Below are 18460 nucleotides of genomic sequence, written 5' to 3'. Positions count from 1 at the left end.
GGAGTTCCTGAAGGCATGGAGAGGGAGAAAGGATTAGAAGGCCTTTTTAGTGAGATATTAGCAGAAAATTTCCCAGGTTTGGAGAAGGACAGAGAAATCCTAGTACAGGAAGCTCACAGAACCCCTAATAAACACGACCAAAAGAGATCCTCACCACGACACGTTGTAATTAAACTCTCCACAGTGAAACATAAAGAAAAGATCCTAAAATGTGCAAGAGAGAAACGTCAGATTACTCTCAGAGGATCTCCAATCAGACTCACAGCTGACTTCTCATCAGAAACTCTACAAGCTAGGAGGGAATGGTGAGATATAGCCCAGGTACTAAGAGAGAACAACTGCCAGCCCAGAATATTATATCCTGCAAAGCTATCATTTGTGAATGAAGGTGAAATAAAGACTTTTCATAGCAAACAGAAATTGAAAGAATTTGTCACCACTCGTCCAGCCCTGCAAAAGATGCTTAAAGATGTGTTACACACAGAATCAAAGAAACACGGTCATCAATATGAAAGAAGGTAAAGGAAGGAAACCAAGGAAGGAAAGCTCACAGCAAAAGATCACAGGGAATTCAAAGCATATATAAGAACTTATCTTTGGCAAATGGCAGGGCAAAGTTACCACTTATCATTAGTCACATTGAACGTGAATGGCCTGAACTGTCCAGTTAAAAGACACCGATTGGCTGATTGGGTTAAGGAACAAAACCCATCTATTTGCTGCTTACAAGAAACACATCTTTCCAACAAAGATCCATACAGACTGAAAGTGAAAGGCTGGAAAAAGATATACCATGCCAACAGAAATGAAAAAAGAGCGGGCGTAGCCATCTTAATATCAGACACCATAAACTTTACCACAAAAACCGTTAAGAGAGACAAAGAGGGACACTACATAATGATTAAGGGATCAATTCAACAGGAAGATATAACAATTATCAATGTACATGCACCTAACTACAGGGCACCGGTTTATCTAAAAGATTTGTTAACAGACTTAAAGGGAGACTTAGACCCCAATACAATAGTACTGGGGGACTTCAATACTCCACTCTCAGAAATAGACAGATCAATAGGACAGAAGATCAACAAGGATACAGTAGATTTAAACGACACTATAGCCCAAATGGATCTAACAGATATATACAGAACTTTCAATCCTACAGCTAAAGATTTTACATTCTTCTCAGCAGTACATGGAACCTTCTCTAGGATTGACCACATACTAGGCCATAAAGCAAGTCTCAGCAAATTCAAAAGAATTAGAATCATACCATGCAGCTTCTCAGACCATAAAGGAATGAAGTTGGAAATGAACAACTCAGGAATCCCTAGAGCATATGCAAACACATGGAGATTGAACAACATGCTCCTGAATGAACAATGGGTCATAGAAGAAATCAAAAGAGAAATCAAAAACTTTCTGGAAGTAAATGAGGATAACAGCACAACATACCAAAACTTATGGGATGCAGCAAAAGCAGTGTTAAGAGGAAAGTTTATATCAATAGGTGCCTACATCAAGAAATTGGAAAGGCACCAAATAGATGAGCTTTCTATTCACCTCAAGGATCTAGAAAACCTACAGCAAACCAGACCCAAATCTAGTAGGAGAAGAGAAATAATTAAAGTCAGAGAAGAAATCAACAGGATTGAATCCGAAAAAAAAAAAAAACATTACAAAAAGTCAGCCAAACGAGGAGCTGGTTTTTTGAAAAATAAACAAAATTGACACCCCATTGGCCCAACTAACCAAAAAAAGAAGAGAAAAGACCCAAATCAATAAAATCAGAGATGAAAAAGGAAATGTAACAACAGACACCACAGAAATAAAAAGAATCATCAGAAATTACTACAAGGACTTGTATGCCAGCAAACAGGGAAACCTATCAGAAATGGATAGATTCCTGGACACATGCAACCTACCTAAATTGAACCAGGAAGACATCGAAAACCTAAACAGACCCATAACTGAGACAGAAATTGAAACAGTAATAAAGGCCCTCCCAACAAAGAAAAGCCCAGGACCAGATGGATTCACTGCTGAATTCTACCAGACATTTAAAAAAGAACTAACTCCAATTCTTCTCAAACTATTCAGAACAATCGAAGAAGAGGGAGTCCTCCGAACTTCTTTCTATGAAGCCAGCATCACCTTAATTCCTAAGCTGGAAAAAGATGCAGCACTGAAAGAGAATTACAGACCAATATCCCTGATGAACATAGATGCAAAAATCCTCAATAAAATTCTTGCCAATAGAATGCAACAACACATCAGAAAGATCATCCACCCAGACCAAGTGGGATTTATCCCTGGTATGCAGGGATGGTTTAATGTGTGCAAGACAATTAATGTGATACACCACATTAACAGACTGCACAAGAAAAACCATATGATTATCTCAATAGATGCCGAGAAAGCATTTGATAAAATACAACACCCGTTCATGATGAAAACTCTAAGCAAACTGGGTTTGGAAGGAACATTCCTCAATACAATCAAAGCAATCTATGAAAAACCCACAGCCAACATCCTATTGAATGGGGAAAAGTTGGAAGCATTTCCACTGAGATCTGGGACCAGACAGGGATGTCCACTCTCACCACTGCTATTCAATATAGTTCTGGAGGTTCTAGCCAGAGCTATTAGGCAAGAAAAAGAAATTAAAGGGATACAAATTGGGAAGGAAGAACTCAAACTATCCCTCTTTGCAGATGACATGATTCTTTATTTAGGGGACCCAAAGAACTCTACTAAGAGACTATTGGAACTCATAGAAGAGTTTGGCAAAGTAGCAGGGTATAAAATCAATGCACAAAAATCAACAGCCTTTGTATACACAGACAATGCCATGGCTGAGGAAGAACTTCTAAGATCAATCCCATTCACAATAGCTACAAAAACAATCAAATACCTTGGAATAAACTTAACCAAGGATGTTAAAAATCTCTACGATGAAAATTACAAAACCTTAAAGAAAGAAGTAGAAGAGGATACCAAGAAATGGAAAAGCCTTCCATGCTCATGGATTGGAAGAATCAACATCATCAAAATGTCCATTCTCACAAAAGCAATTTATAAATTCAATGCAATACCAATCAAGATACCGAAGACCTTCTTCTCAGATCTGGAAAAATTGGTGCTGAAATTTATATGGAGGCACAAGAGACCTCGAATAGCTAAGGCAATCTTGTACAACAAAAACAAAGCCGGAGGCATCACAATACCAGATTTCAGGACATACTACAGGGCAGTTGTCATCAAAACAGCATGGTACTGGTACAGAAACAGATGGATAGACCAATGGAACAGAATTGAAACACCAGAAATCAACCCAAACATCTACAGCCAACTTATATTTGATCAAGGATCTAAAACTAATGCCTGGAGCAAGGACAGTCTATTCAATAAATGGTGCTGGGAAAATTGGATTTCCACATGCAGAAGCATGAAGGAAGACCCCTACCTTACACCTTACACAAAAATCCACTCAACATGGATTAAAGACCTAAATCTACGACCTGACACCATCAAGTTACTAGAGAACATTGGAGAAACCCTTCAAGATATTGGCACAGGCAAAGAATTTCTGGAAAAGACCCGGGAGGCACAAGGAGTCAAAGCCAAAATCAACTATTGGGATTGCATCAAATTGAGAAGTTTCTGTACTGCAAAAGAAACAGTCAGGAGAGTGAAGAGACAACCAACAGAATGGGAAAAAATATTTGCAAACTATGCAACAGATAAAGGGTTAATAACCAGAATCTACAAAGAGATCAAGAAACTCCACAAAAACAAAACCAACAACCCACTTAAGAGATGGGCCAAGGACCTCAATAGACATTTTTCAAAAGAGGAAATCCAAATGGCCAACAGGCACATGAAAAAATGTTCAAGGTCATTAGCAATCAGGGAAATGCAAATCAAAACCACAATGAGGTTCCACCTCACCCCGGTTAGAATGGCTCACATTCAGAAATCTACCAACAACAGATGCTGGCGAGGATGTGGGGAAAAAGGGACACTAACCCACTGTTGGTGGGAATGCAAATTGGTCAAGCCACTATGGAAGTCAGTCTGGAGATCCCTCAGAAACCTGAAGATAACCCTACCGTTCGACCCAGCCATCCCACTCCTTGGAATTTACCCAAAGGAATTTAAATTGGCAAACAAAAAAGCGGTCTGCAGCCTAATGTTTATTGCAGCTCAATTCACAATAGCTAAGACCTGGAACCAACCTAAATGCCCATCAACAGTAGACTGGATAAAGAAATTATGGGATATGTACTCTTTAGAATACTATACCGCAGTAAGAAACAATGAAATCCAGTCATTTGCAACAAAATGGAGGAATCTGGAACACCTCATGCTGAGTGAAATAAGCCAGTCCCAAAGGGACAAATACCATATGTTCTCCCTGATCGGTGACAACTGACTGAACACCAAAAAGGAAACCTGTTGAAGTGGAATGGACACTATGGGAAACGGTGACTTGATCAGCATAGCCCTGACGGTTAATGAACAACTTAATACATTATCCCTCTTAGTAGTTTTTTTTGTCTGTTCTACTTAATATGACTGGTTTAATTCTGTAATTAATACACAGTTATTCTTAAGTGTTGAAATTTAACTGAAATGTGATCCCTGTTAAACATAAGAGTAGGAATAAGAGAGGGAAGAGATGTATAATTTGGGACATGCTCAAGCTGACTTGCCCCAAATGATAGAGTTAGAAACATACCAGGGGACTCCAATTTAATCCCATCAAGGTGGCATGTGCCAATGCCATCTCACTATTCCAAGTGATCAATTTCAGTTCACAATTGATCATAATGAAAGGACTAAGAGTCAAAGGGAGCACATAAACAAGTCTAGTACCTGCTAACACTAACCGATAGAATAAATAAAGGGGATAGTGATCCAACATGGGAAGTGAGATACTCAGCAGACTCATAGAATGGCAGATGTCCTAAATAGCACTCTGGCCTCAGAATCAGCCCTAAAGGCATTCCAATCTGGCTGAAAAGCCCATGAGAGTATTTCAGGCATGGAAAGCCAAGACACTCTGGCAAAAGATCTCTGTGAGTGAGATCTCAGTGGAAAGAACAGGTCTTCAAAGAAGGAGGTACCTTTCTCTGAAGGGAGGAGAGAACCTCCACTTTGACTATGACCTTGTCTAAACAAGATAAGAGTCGGAGAACTCAGAGGGCTTCCATAGCCTTGGAAACTCATGACTGGAGCATAGGGAGATTACTGATGCCATAGACAGGAGTGTCAATTGGTAAAGTCAACAACAGGAGACACTGTGCACTTACTCCTCATGTAGGATCTCTGTCCTTAATGTGCTGTGCATTGAGATTTAATGCTATAACGAGTACTCAAACAATATATTTCACTTTGTGTTTCTATGGGGGTGCAAACTGTTGAAATCTTTACTTAATGCATACTAAACTGATCCTCTGTAAAAAAAAAAAAAGAAAGAAATTATCAACTCCCAACTTGACTCTCACTGGGATTAAACATGACAATAGGTCTGATCTGATTTCATCATCATTTAAAAAAATCATCTATTATTTTTCACTTTATGTTTCTGTGTGGGAGCAAACTGTTGAAATCCTTACTTGATGTATACTAAGCTGATCTTCTGTATATTAAGATAATCGAAAATGAATCTTGATGTGAATGGAAGGGGAGAGGGAGTGCGAAAGGGGAGGGTTGTGGGTGGGAGGGACGGTATGGGGAGGAAGCCATTGTAATCCATAAATCGTACTTTGGAAATTTATATTCATTAAATAAAATTTTAAAAAAATGCTTTTCATATAATATCTTTTATTAGTGTCTGGCTATTTATATCTTTCATAGAAATGGTAGACACTAAATGGTCCAAGAAACATTGACATATCTTTCCAGTAAGACTATGAAATTCTGCATTTTATGTTTTTCATATCACATGTTATTCTAAAGTCTGACCCAGTAAGTTATGTTAATAGTATAAATTTAACAAATATTATTTTTCAGAGTGGATAACTGATAGCATCTGGAGGGAATATCCATTTTTATTTATTCATTCATTAATTAATTTTTTCAAAAAATTGTTTACTGTACATCTGATGTGTGATACAGAAAGAAATGCTCTGTAAGGCTTGATCAAGACTATGCATTTACTACAGCAAAGTGAAACGATTCCCAAGTCACATGGAGGTCAAGTTAAAGAAAGATTCTAAATATAGTCATGGTGTGTGTGTGTGATGGTGTATCTTGTTCAGGATTATAAGGCATTCTACACTGATGTGGGTATCATTTGTCCTGCTGACATTTTCCCTTGCATTATCTCATCATTATTTCTAGCATTATTTTCTGTTCATGCTGGTATGGAGATTGTAAGATCAGAGATGTGCTTCCAAGCTTCTTAAAAAATTAATCAATCATTCAAACATATTTAAGGAACAAACAATATACCAGACACCACGCCAGCACTAGGGGAATCAGCAGCACATTTCTTCCTTTTGTATAAATGTTTCTTTTTCCTCTTCCTCTAGAAGTACTTGCTTGACTCTCTCTTCTGAATAGAGATGGACCTTTTCTCAAGTGATGGTCCCAAGGCTGATTTCCAGTGAGGCAACATGCAATGGCCTTGCAAGTGATTTACAGGAACAGGAGCTGCAATGATGCAAGGACTCCTGGGAATGGAAGACTCCAGCCCATTTGGATGAATGCTGTTCTTTCGTTTATGTCATTTATATTTCTTGAGTAATTTGTCTCTTTTTTTTATTTTAAAGGAGAAATATTTTTCCAGGAAGCTCCTAATCTTATTTCTGAGTGCCAGGAACTTATTTATTTATTTATTTATTTTTAAAAGATTTATTTATTTATTTGAGAGGCAGAGTTACACACAGAGAGAAAGAAAGGCAGAGAGAGAGAGAGAGAGAGAGAGAGAGAGGTCTTCCATCTAATGATTCATTCCTCAAATGGCTGCAATGGCTGGAGCTCTGCCAATCTGAAGCCAGGAGCCAGGAGCTTCTTCTGGGTCTCCCACGTGGGTGCAGGGGCCCAAGGACTTGGGCCATCTTCTACTGCTTTCCCAGGCCATAGCAGAGAGCTGGATCAGAAGTGGAGCAGCCGGGACTCAAACCGGTGCCCATATGGGCTGCCAGCACTGCAGGTGGCAGCTTTATCTGCTACACCACAGCGTCAGCCCCTGTCAGCAATTTAAATTGTAATGTATGAACTGGAAAATTATAATAGATTGAATAGTCAAGACAGTAATATTATTAGGTGGTATATTAATAAAAAGAGAAAAGAAAATATTCTGCTACACAGGGTTTTTGTGATTTTCAGAGGGAGATCCATAACCCCAGTGAAACAATGAGTGAGAAATTGTTATTTATCCTTGTATTTGCTGGCTCATTTGGGGATGAGGAGTGAGTTGGTGGCCTATATGGATACCATCAACAGTGGAGCCATTCCTGGTCTGGAGAATACAGTGAGAACTCTGGCCCCTCTCGAGAACTCCGCAGCCCTACGGAAGGCAGCCGACTGCTCCAATGTGCGAGTGAGGTTCCCCACAGACACACTCCGGGAGATGCTGGACGTGCATACCGCCTGTGAGAAGGAAGCTCTTGCAGTCTTTATAGAGCTCTGCTCTAAGGAGGATAATCAGGGGTTGCAGAAGAATCTTGCAGTGTGTCTGAGAATTTATCTTTCTTGATTCCTGCCCTTCTGGAATAATGCTTAGAATCTAGCTTCTCTATAGTTAATACTGTATTGTATTCAGGACTTTTGCTAAATGAGTAGATTAAAACCACCATTGCTATAACATTGATCTTTTCCTGTGGTGGTGGAGTAAATATGTCTAGACTTTAATCTAAGTAAGCAGACAACTACTTACATGCTCATTTTCTCATTAATGCAATCATTATACATATATAACATACAGATTCTTATTTAAATTTCTTCTTCTTTGTTTTTGTCTCTTTAAAGATTTATTTATTTATTTATTTGAAAGAGTTACTGAGAGAGAGAGAGAGAGAGAGAGAGAGAGAGGTCTTCCATCCACTGGTTTACTCCCCAATTGGCTGCAATGGCCAGAGCTGCGCTAATCCAAAGCCAGGAGCTTCCTCCAGTCCCCCATGCAGGTGCAGGGGACCAAGGACATGGGCCATCCTCCACTGCTTTCCCAAGCCACAACAGAGAGCTGGATCAGAAGTGGAGCAGTCGGGACTCGAACCGGTGCCCATATGGCTGCCTTCCGTAGGGCTGCGGAGTTCTCAAGAGGGGCCAGAGTTCTCACCTGCTGGCATTGCAGGTGGCAACTTTACCCGCTAAGCCACAGCACTGCCCCTTTAGTTTCTTCTTAATATTTGCACAGTTGTCTTAAGTCTGTAACATTGGATTACCTGGAAGGGAAGTGTGTTGATGGAGTTAGGTGTTTCATTCCAAATCATTGCCAAGATTAAATTGTCACTAGTGGATTTCTTTCTATTGTTGTTGAGGAAGGAGGGGAGCAGATTTCCTGATGCGAAAAATGGACTTTATTTAGTCAAGAAAACCATAGCTGATGTCTTGTCATTGGTCCTATTTCAAAGTAAAGGGATAAGTTTTGTCTTGAAACAGGCACCAGAACCATTATATTCTTGAGAAGTGTCAAAGAATGAGGGCTTTATAATTTGCAAATGTTTAATAGTCAAACTGAAAAATCAGAAAGAGCAAAAGGTGACACTTATAGAGGAAAAGTTGCAGAATCATCTTCCATCTGTTCCAATAGAAGTTTCCCCAAATTCTGTGGTCAAAGTGACTACTTATTTTAGAATCTGAGCCACTTTTCTGGTAGTCTGGGTAAGATTTTGAAGTTTGGATTATGTTTTGTATCCTGCTATTCTGAAAAAAAGGTCAGTTTCATTATGATGACTTTTTTTTAAAAAGGAGATGAGATGTCTATGTTATTTATCTGCAGAGTAATATAGACATCCACAACATGATTCCTGTACCCATGGGTGGCACAAGGAAGGACAAACGTGAAAGGCCTTCTTGCACACACTACAGCTAGCATCAGTCAAGAGTGCAATCCCCAGTCCCTGCTGTCATACAGTTTCTAGATTTCCCTTTGGCTGGTGTTTGCTGAAGGTTTCCTGCTCCTCAACAGACAGCACTATATCTATAGGTGTGCGGAGAAGTTGCTCCAGCCTTATTTGATTTATACTGTGTGGACATTCTCAAACGTTCCAGGAAATTGTCAGTGCAAAGGAAACAAGAATCTAGTCAAGTAGAAAGATCATCGTAGTGGAGGAAACTGTACCTGTATTTACAGGAGAGGTGGGAAGTTTTCTCAGACTTTAATGTATTAATTCTCCATTGCACAATCCCTAATATGTGAGAAATCAATAATAAAAACAAATATTTATTTTTTGCTCATGTAACACAAATTGGTTGCAGAAAGTTACGCTGTAGACCTCAGGGTAGATTCAAGCTTCTTCGGGTGTAGTTTTCAACTGCGATTGGCTTGAAAGAGTCATTCTCACCTGAGATTTGCTGTCCTCGTTGTAGGGTGCAAATGCGGATGATGGGCACCTATAGCAGCTTTTGAAACCTCTGCTCTAAAATGTGCTGGGACCTCCCAGGCTGGCTCTGGGTTCCCCTTGCCTGGCCACACCCCTCACACTCCCCAGGCCCCCACCGCAGTCCCTGTCTTCTCCCTGCCTTCCCCTGGCTGCTCATCCCTTTGTGGAATGCACCCTTCCTTCATGGCTCAAGTCCCTGCCTCCACACTCACCTTGGCTCCAGCTGTTTTTCTCTAATGCCAATCCTTCAACCTTATCTGGAGTTCCATCCTTGCTATTTCCTCAGATAATCAAAAAAGCAAAAACCGCTTTACAAAGTGTTACTATGTATCAGCACCATTTTAAATATGCATAAACATTATGAGGTACTTAATCCTCCTGGGACCTAATGAAGTATTACTTCTCGAATTTCCATTTTAAAGAGAAAGAAAAAGAGGAATAGAGAGCCAAGGGTCTCTGAGCTAGTGAAAAATAGATCCCGTATTTGAACCCAAGTAAATGAGTGGCAAACACACTATAGCTTGGGAACTCTCTTTAGTTTGTCAGTTACTCCTCTCTTTCTAGAATCTTCAGCCTTCAGTCTCCCACCCCCACCCCTGCCTCCCTGCCTCTCTCCCTCTCCGTCTCCATCTCATCATCTCCCTCTCCATCATCACCTCTACCTCCACCTCCACCTCCACCTCCACCTCCACCTCTACCTCTACCTCTACCTCTACCTCTACCTCTACCTCTCTTGCTCACTTACCCTCAAACTTTGCTTTCACTAGTTCCAGCCTTCCTGGAGCTCCTTTTCATTATAATCAATGCCCTTGGGCAATCCAGGTTTTACTTATTTACCTTTTTAATCTCTCTTGGGAGAAATAAGTGAGGAACTGTAAAAATAAACTTTTACAATTCTGATGTGGAAATAAAAAATCTAACGTATTCTGATGTAGTGAAGCATAGCAGTCTTCAAATCACACTCAAGCTACTGGAGTCACTTTAGGGAAGGCCACCTTATCATTCTGGTCAGGGATACAGTAAGATCGGAAAAGCACTCTCATCCTTCTATTCCTGACCATTCAGTAAACATTTGTTAATGACTTAATCCATAGGAGCTCATACAAGCACTGAGGAAAACAAGTAGAACTTCTACCCCTTCCACTATGGATCCATGCTCCCTCCTGCTCTTCAGAATGATACCATTACCTTTGACCTCTGATAAGAAATAGAATTTTCTATGCCTCAGAAAAGTGGCACAAGGTTGAACTGCAATGACTTCTCACACAATAGAATTAAAAAGGTACAGACAAAGGAACTGCAGGGATGCAGCAGTCTCCGGAAATGAAAACCCTCCTGAAGGAATCCCCCTTCCCGAAGGCTGAACTCTCAACGATTGATTTTTGTTTATCGCTTTTGCAGGCGGGAATCCCAAAATCCAAAACTCCAACTTGGCTAGGGAGTGTATTAAGCGACTCTTCACCGAACAGCAGTACTGTACCTTTGATTGACCTACAAAAGAACAAGAACTCTTGGTGCATATTGAAGATGTGGCAGAAGCTCACAGGATCATGACTCAGCCTTATCCTGGTTTCTGAATTCCTTTTTAGGGAAATTGCCTAATATCTCATATTCTTGTAAGTTTATAATTTCAACTTCTTCAAGATGAGAGGTAATAAAACACTCTTGGGTTAAGCCCTGATCATACTAACTGGGCTCTCTGATGCTCTTGGATCACTGTTTTACACTGTCCCTGACACTTGCAGGGGCTTTTGCAGATGGTACCTTTGTCCTTTGCATCCACTTTAGTGTTGAAGAAGTTACATGGTCATTGGCAGATGTCAGGTTTTTTGGGTAACATTAGTAACCCTGGTGGTTAGAAATCAGGGACCCTAAGTTCTGAAAGCCACAAACTGTGCCTAACAGTACAATGTGTATGACTGTAGCATACACATGGCACCAGGGGATAAGACCTTTTAAACAACCTGTCTGCACCTGGGGAGGTCCACTCTATGAAACAGGAGGCACAGTTATGTTCTATGGCAGGAATGCTGGTCTTGGCGGGATTCTCTGCGCACTGGGGAGAAGGAAAACTGCAGGTACAAGCCCAGAACTTGGTTTGGCAGCTGGAGAGGGATACTGCACCTGTTGTTCCTTGCGCTTTGTGCCTTGTTGGTTAAGCACCCAGGACATATTCATTTCTCCTGACGCATCCCTTTGTTGTTTCTATCAACTCTTAAGCCAATGAGCAAATGCTTTTTTATCCATTTATATGGATAAAACAATGTTCCTTTGCATCCTCTTAAGGTAATTCTAGGTAAGGGTACAGCACATTGCTGAAATACTCTGAAATATGTAAAGCAAATTACCACACAAATACAATAATAATTTGCTCCAGCTTGCTCGGTCTGCTCTTGGCATTGAGTTATGTCTTTCTGATATATTAGTAGGAGAAAGTTCTTCTTTTAACTCCGGAAACTGCAAAACCTAGTTTCTGCCCAACCATGGGATCAGTATGACTCTTCCTTCCAAGAAGCCCTTTCCATCTGAACTATCTTTGTATGAGTCAGACCCTTGTGCCCAGTGAACTCTAGTATAACAGTTTCTTGCCCATAGCTGGTGCTTACGAAACATGTGTCAAACAATAATTGAGCAGTTGAGAAGAAACACCCAATACCTAGAAGTTATCAAAATATTTTTTTGAAATGCATGATTTTCTTCTCCAAATGGGAAAATCTTTATTGTTATGTAGGTGTATTTCTATGATTATAAAAATACTTTATATTTATTGAGCAAAAATTTATAATTCACAGAAACTAATGAAGAATCATTAATCCATTCACTGATACAGCAATATTATCTCATTGGAGTATCCTCATATATTTTTATATATATACATATACTTATATTGAAGTATCTTCATATATTTTATATGTAAACATATACTTATATGTTTATAAGCATTTTTTATAAATGGAATCATGCTGAATATGCCTGAAGTTAAATCACTCAACCAAAATTTCCGATTTCCAAATTTATCTATAGATAATAGAGTTATTTAATTTGGAAAGTACTTTATTTGTACTTAGGAAATTCCCTTATTACATAAACATTTTTTTTGACAGGCAGAGTGGACAGTGAGAGAGAGAGACAGAGAGAAAGGTCTTCCTTTTGCCGTTGGTTCACCCTCCAGTGGCCGCCGCGCTGATCTGAAGGCAGGAGTCAGGTGCTTCTCCTGGTCTCCCATGGGGTGCAGGGCCCAAGCACTTGGGCCATCCTCCACTGCACTCCCGGGCCACAGCAGAGAGCTGGCCTGGAAGAGGGGCAACCGGGACAGAATCTGGCTCCCCTACCAGGACTAGAACCCGGTGTGCTGGCACCGCAGGCGGAGGATTAGCCTATTGAGCTGCAGGGCTAGCCTTATTACATAAACATTTACAAAAACATTCAATTGTCCTTGAAACTATGTTTTGGTTCCCTGATATAAACAATAGATTGTACTGGTCAGAACAAAAGGCAGCTGATTTCTTATCATTAATTCTGTTTCAAAGAAAACTTCTCTACTTTCACTTTCAATTTCATTTGTGAGAAGAAATAAAGCTCCCTTCTGTGTCCTGTAATAGATACTGGTGTTCACTTTCGTTTCACTTTCAAAAAGCAGTGGACAACTTCAGTTTTTATAATTTCCAAAAATATTCAGCTGCCAAGACTGAGAGGGTGAGAGAGAGCAAGAGAAAAGGTTGGCAGAAATAGTGAGTTCTTGTCCAGTTTGTCAAATTCTTTTGATACTTTGGCAATTTCAGGATCTGAGTCTCCATCGATGATACCTGTGTAAGATCCACTTTTGGATCAGGTTTTAACTTTACAATGATTACAAAAAAAGCCCAAATTCTACTAAGTAACTGTATCATAAAAGAGACAAGAGTCTTCCTTTTAACCTCAGACCTGAGGTTTTTCTGTGTGTGCACTATCTAAGAGAGGAAGCAGACAAGATATACTCTGGTTGTCCAGCTATTTTGCTCAACATAATGGCTTCAGTATTCATCTGTGCTGTTTGGTGTATAAAAGGTTATAATTTTCATTGCTATCAATATTTTCATTTAACGAACATACCACATTTTGTTCACTTATTCACAGGGGGATGAGTGCTTGGAATCTATGCATTTCTGCTATGGTCAGATTTGAGGCCTTGGATGTGCCTATGAACATATTTCTGTCACAGGCATTCTCAGGAATCAAAGGGTTACATCAAAATTACATTTGTAGAGCTGCTATTGTGGAGTAGCAGGTTAAGCCTCTGTCTGTGACACTAGCATCTCATAAAAGCACTGGTTCGAGTCTTGGCTGCTCCACTTCTGATCCAGCTCCCTGTTCATGCACCTGGGAAAGCAGCAAAGGAAAGCCCAAGTGCTTGGGCCCCTGCACCTATGTGAGAGACCCAGAAGAAGCTCTGGGCTCCTAGCTTCACCCTGGGCCAGCCCTGGGCATTGCAGCCATTTGGGGAGAGAGTCAGTGGATGGAAGATCTCTTTCTTTCTGTCTCCTCCTCTATCATTCTGCCTTTAAAAAATGTTAAAAAAAATACATTAGTCACATTGGCAAAGATTAAAAAACATTTTTTATGACAGGCAGAGTGGACAATGAGAGAGAGAGACAGGGAGAAAGATCTTCCTTTACCTTTGGTTCACCCTCCAATGGCCGCTGCAGCCGGCGAGCTGCGGCCAGCACACCGCGCTGATCCGAAGCGAGGAGCCATGTGCTTCTCCTGGTCTCCCATGCGGGTGCAGGGTCCAAGGACTTGGGCCATCCTCCACTGTACTTCTGGGTCACAGCGGAGAGCTGGCCTGGAAGAGGGGCAACCGGGACAGAATCCGCTGCCCTGACCAGGACTAGAACCTGGTGTGCCGGAGCCACAAGGCGGAGGATTAGCCTATTGAGCCATGGCGCCGGCCAAAAAACATTTTTCCAAAGTGTGCTTTAAATCATCACCCAACTTGCAACCATTTCTAAAACATAAATAGCTTTAGTTCCTGAAACAGAAATAGTTTTAAGGGGGGTATTACTAGTCTGAAACAATTCATGTATATTTAATGATTTTACTTCCTCATACTCAGTAGGTCTTCATGTTTGAAAACAATGCATGTATTAAAAAGTAGCAAAATGATATATAGACCAATCTTTATTGTGCATAGAAATTTCTGGTTCAACTCGTTCTGTAAGCACCCTGGGTTATCCCAGTTTTCATCACAAAACAAAATAAAACAAAACCATCCTGAGCAGGCTATTTATGAGGAAAAGAAGTTTATTTGGTGTACACTTTTGGAGGTGCACAGTTTTGGAAGTTCATAAGCCTGGTGCTGCTTTGGCTCAGCTCTAGTGAGAGTCCTTGCAGCAGCATGCCATCGTGTCAAACAGCAGTGACGAGAATCATGGAAAGGGCCTGGCTTGCTCACTTTATAAAAACCCTCTCCTGAGAACTAACCCAGAGAAATAACTTAATCCTTCTGAGGGAATGGCCCCAGTGACCTAAGGACTTCCTACTAGGGATCCATATTGTGGCGCAAAGGGCTAAGCCTCTGCCTGCAACGCTGCCATCCCATATGAACACAGGCTGCTCCACTTTTGATTCTCCTTTCTTCCTGTTAATGTGCCTGGGAAAGCAGTGGAAGATGTGCACGGACCCTATGACCCGTGTGGGAGGCCCAGATGGAATCTGTGCAGACTTGACTATTGTGGCCATTTGGCAAATGAATCAGTAGATGGAAGTTTCTCTCTCTCTCTCTCTCTCTCTCTCTCTCTGTCAAATAAATAAAATAAGTGTATTTTTTTTTTTTTTAAAAAGGACCTCTTACTAGATCCTACCTCTTTAAGGTTACACTGAAGATCAAGTCTCCCACTCCCACACATGGATTCTTGGAGTGCAAACCACATCCAAACCACAGAAAACCTCAGGAAGAGGAAAAGCAGACAGAAAGCATGGAGAGAAGAGGAGGAGGAGGGCAAGGTAGCTGAAGGAACAGAGGAGCAAGTCAGGGATAAAGGGTGTGGATTTCGCCATACTTGAGTGAAATGTGCCAGGCAGTCACAAGAATAAGCACTATGGTAAATACAAAAACTCTCCTGTTTGGGTTCCTGAATTCACATGGAAGACTCAGGTTGAGTTCTCAGCTCTAAATTTGGGCCTAGTCCTGGCTGTTAATGGAATTTGGGCAGGAAAACACAGTATATCCATGGCAACCCATTCTGTCTCCCTATTTGTCTCTCTCTTGTTTTCAGTCTCCCTCCTTCTCAAATAAATAAAATGTAAATATACAAAAACAAATTCATATAACAAATAACTATCTTCATGTAATAATTTCTTGGAATTTTTCTATTATTCACAGAAGAATGTAAATTTACCTGTCATAGTTCCTACACGTGGAAAGTAGAAATGATACCATATTCATCTCTGTATCCTCCGAAAGGAAATAAAATATGAGCAGTGGTTTCTTTTTTTTTTTTTTTTTTTTTTTTTACAGGCAGAGTGGACAGTGAGAGAGAGAGACAGAGAGAAAGGTCTTCCTTTTGCCGTTGGTTCACCCTCCAATGGCCGCCGCGGCCGGCGCACTGCGCTGATCCGATGGCAGGAGCCAGGTGTTTCTCCTGGTCTCCCATGGGGTGCAGGGCCCAAGGACTTGGTCCATCCTCCACTGCACTCCCTGGCCAGAGCTGGCCTGGAAGAGGGGCAACCGGGACAGAATCCGGCACCCCAACCGGGACTAGAACCCGGTGTGCTGGCGCCGCAAGGCGGAGGATTAGCCTAGTGAGCTGCGGCGCCGGATGTGAGCAGTGGTTTCAGTTACAATAAAATCCCTGTGCACAGACATGGTACAGAGCTCAACCAATTAGGAATGTGTTGCTGCATGCACACAGCCAGGTGTCATTCAAGGGTGTATCTCTGTCCCTGAATCCAAAGGCTTTTCAGACATCATTTTGGTTGTCATCTAGTCATGATTTTGCCTTGTCATCGGACAGAGCCACACCTACTGGTGCTCAGGGAATTGCTCTATTGTCCTCAGACTTGTTCCCATTCCCTACAACACCCCAGAAACTTGCCGAAGCACAGAAAGTGCAGTGATGTGGGAAAACACATCAGGTAGATAGTTCATGAGCTGGAGACCATACCTCCCGGCCCCCATGTGATCCCACTTGTATCCACCCACCTGTCAATCAGAGTATGTAAGCACTCCCCTGTTGGAAGGGAGTAAGAAGCCTGGGGAGCTCTGGGCTCTCTCTCTCTCTCTGGCTTGCTGCCTCTCTCTCCTGGTGGGCCCAGAGAAAGACTGGTATGGAGGTCCCTGTTTACCCTTCCTGGCCCTCTCTCCCTTAATAAAGCCCTGGTGTTCCTGTGTATTCTGCTCACTTTCTAAACAAACCTTATCATGCTGCATGGTGTGTTTGAGGCCTTACTTAGAATTCTTCTCTAAGTAAAAGACAAGATCTGGAAATAGAAGTTTGAGGCTAACCCAGCCCACAACAGCAGTAATACTCTGTAGCCACCCAGCAAGACTGAACTGATGGCAGAAGGTGTGCATGCTTGGGGGAGAGGCAAGAAAGATGCTTAGCCAGCTGCTATTGCAATACTATACACCATAATCCTGGATATGTGAATGGTTTGAAAAAATTCACGTTTATTTTTTGTGAAGTAACTCAAATTTGCCACAGAATTCGGATCCAGATTTAAGGTTAGTTTAAATTCTATTTTTGTGTTCTTTTCATCTGGGATGAATTTAAAGAAGCAATCCCTTTGAGCAGTTTGTATCCTCATTGTGGATGCAAATGCACAGGCAGGCTGGTGAGACTCTGAAAGGTCTTCACAAATGCTTTCTCTTCCACTGGCATTTCATTTGCAAAGCAAGTCACATGGTCAACCTCATAAACACAGTGGGGAAATACCTATGAGAGAAGAGGCAAGAGTGAATAACCATGAATAATCACATCTACTACACTGGCAAATTGACCTAACCAGAAGCAGAGTTATGACATGTGTATACAATTGGTGATGGACTATAACACATTGTGTGGTCAGGGTTAATACTGACTGGTACATATGAGTGTACCTTTGCTTTTATCATATGCATACTATCTCTAAAGCCAAAGGTAGCACTCATTTCCTTAGCACGATTTAAGGTAAATACCACCGCCCTTTATGGGGATGGAGGGAAATAAATGCTGACTTTATGAAGATGCCTGCCCTCTCTAATGGAGCTGAGAGGTGCGCTGAGAACTGACCTGACAGCAGGTCCCTGCTATTTTGAAAACTTCAGTCTCATTCCTTGAGAGAGAGCAGACTGGAGCTAAGCTAAAAATCAGATGGTGAAGCCTTGCGTAGATGAATCTGTCCTTTAAAAAAATGGGAATTTCGGGCATTTGGAGTAGTGAGAGCTGAGCCACCTTCAGCTTACCTGAGCCACCCTCACAGGGCTGCGCATACGTGAAGGGGCCCTTTCTGAGGTCTGCCTGGAGCCCAGGGTGCTTGCCTGTGTGTCCTCAGCAATCCCCAGCAGCAGCCAGAGCAGGCGCCCCCTCCAGCGATCCCACTGATGGACTTCGGAGGATGTGGCGCTTGTCCCTGCCAGGCTCCTGTGCAAGTCCCTGGGCCTGTTCTCCAGGGCAGTCAGCTTGCCCAGGAGTGTGCGGTGTAACCCAGGCAGTGCCATCAGGGATGCCACACAGCAGTGGTGTGGCACGGGTGGCTCCTGATTCAAGCATGGCCGAGTGGACACAGGGATGGCTCTCTGTCTGTGAGGAGAGGGGCGCAGAAGTTCAGAAACTGGCCGGGATCCGCGGACTTTCCTGGGTTTCCTGACACTTTGCAAACCACGCAACTATGGAATGTGGTTTTGGTTTCAGTTTCCGTTCTCCTCCTCTCTGCCCTATTTCAGA

The 18460-nt window shown here is 41.7% G+C and overlaps 1 long non-coding RNA gene across 1 annotated transcript; it reads right to left on the bottom strand.

Moving 5' to 3' along the window:
- Nucleotides 1-17185: 17185 nt before the first annotated feature.
- On the bottom strand, nt 17186-18459 carry LOC138850617 (uncharacterized). The gene is made up of 2 exons (XR_011390593.2): nt 17980-18459; nt 17186-17470 (listed from the first exon to the last, which is right to left on the bottom strand). It is a non-coding gene; the product is annotated as an uncharacterized LOC138850617 (long non-coding RNA).
- Nucleotide 18460: the final 1 nt, after the last annotated feature.

The sequence above is a fragment of the Oryctolagus cuniculus genome, chromosome 7 (assembly GCF_051225735.1).
Source record: "Oryctolagus cuniculus isolate XC-2025 breed Fujian yellow rabbit chromosome 7, ASM5122573v1, whole genome shotgun sequence".
In the NCBI taxonomy this organism is placed as follows: Eukaryota; Metazoa; Chordata; class Mammalia; order Lagomorpha; family Leporidae; genus Oryctolagus; species Oryctolagus cuniculus.
This window is presented reverse-complemented; position numbering and strand designations above follow the sequence as displayed.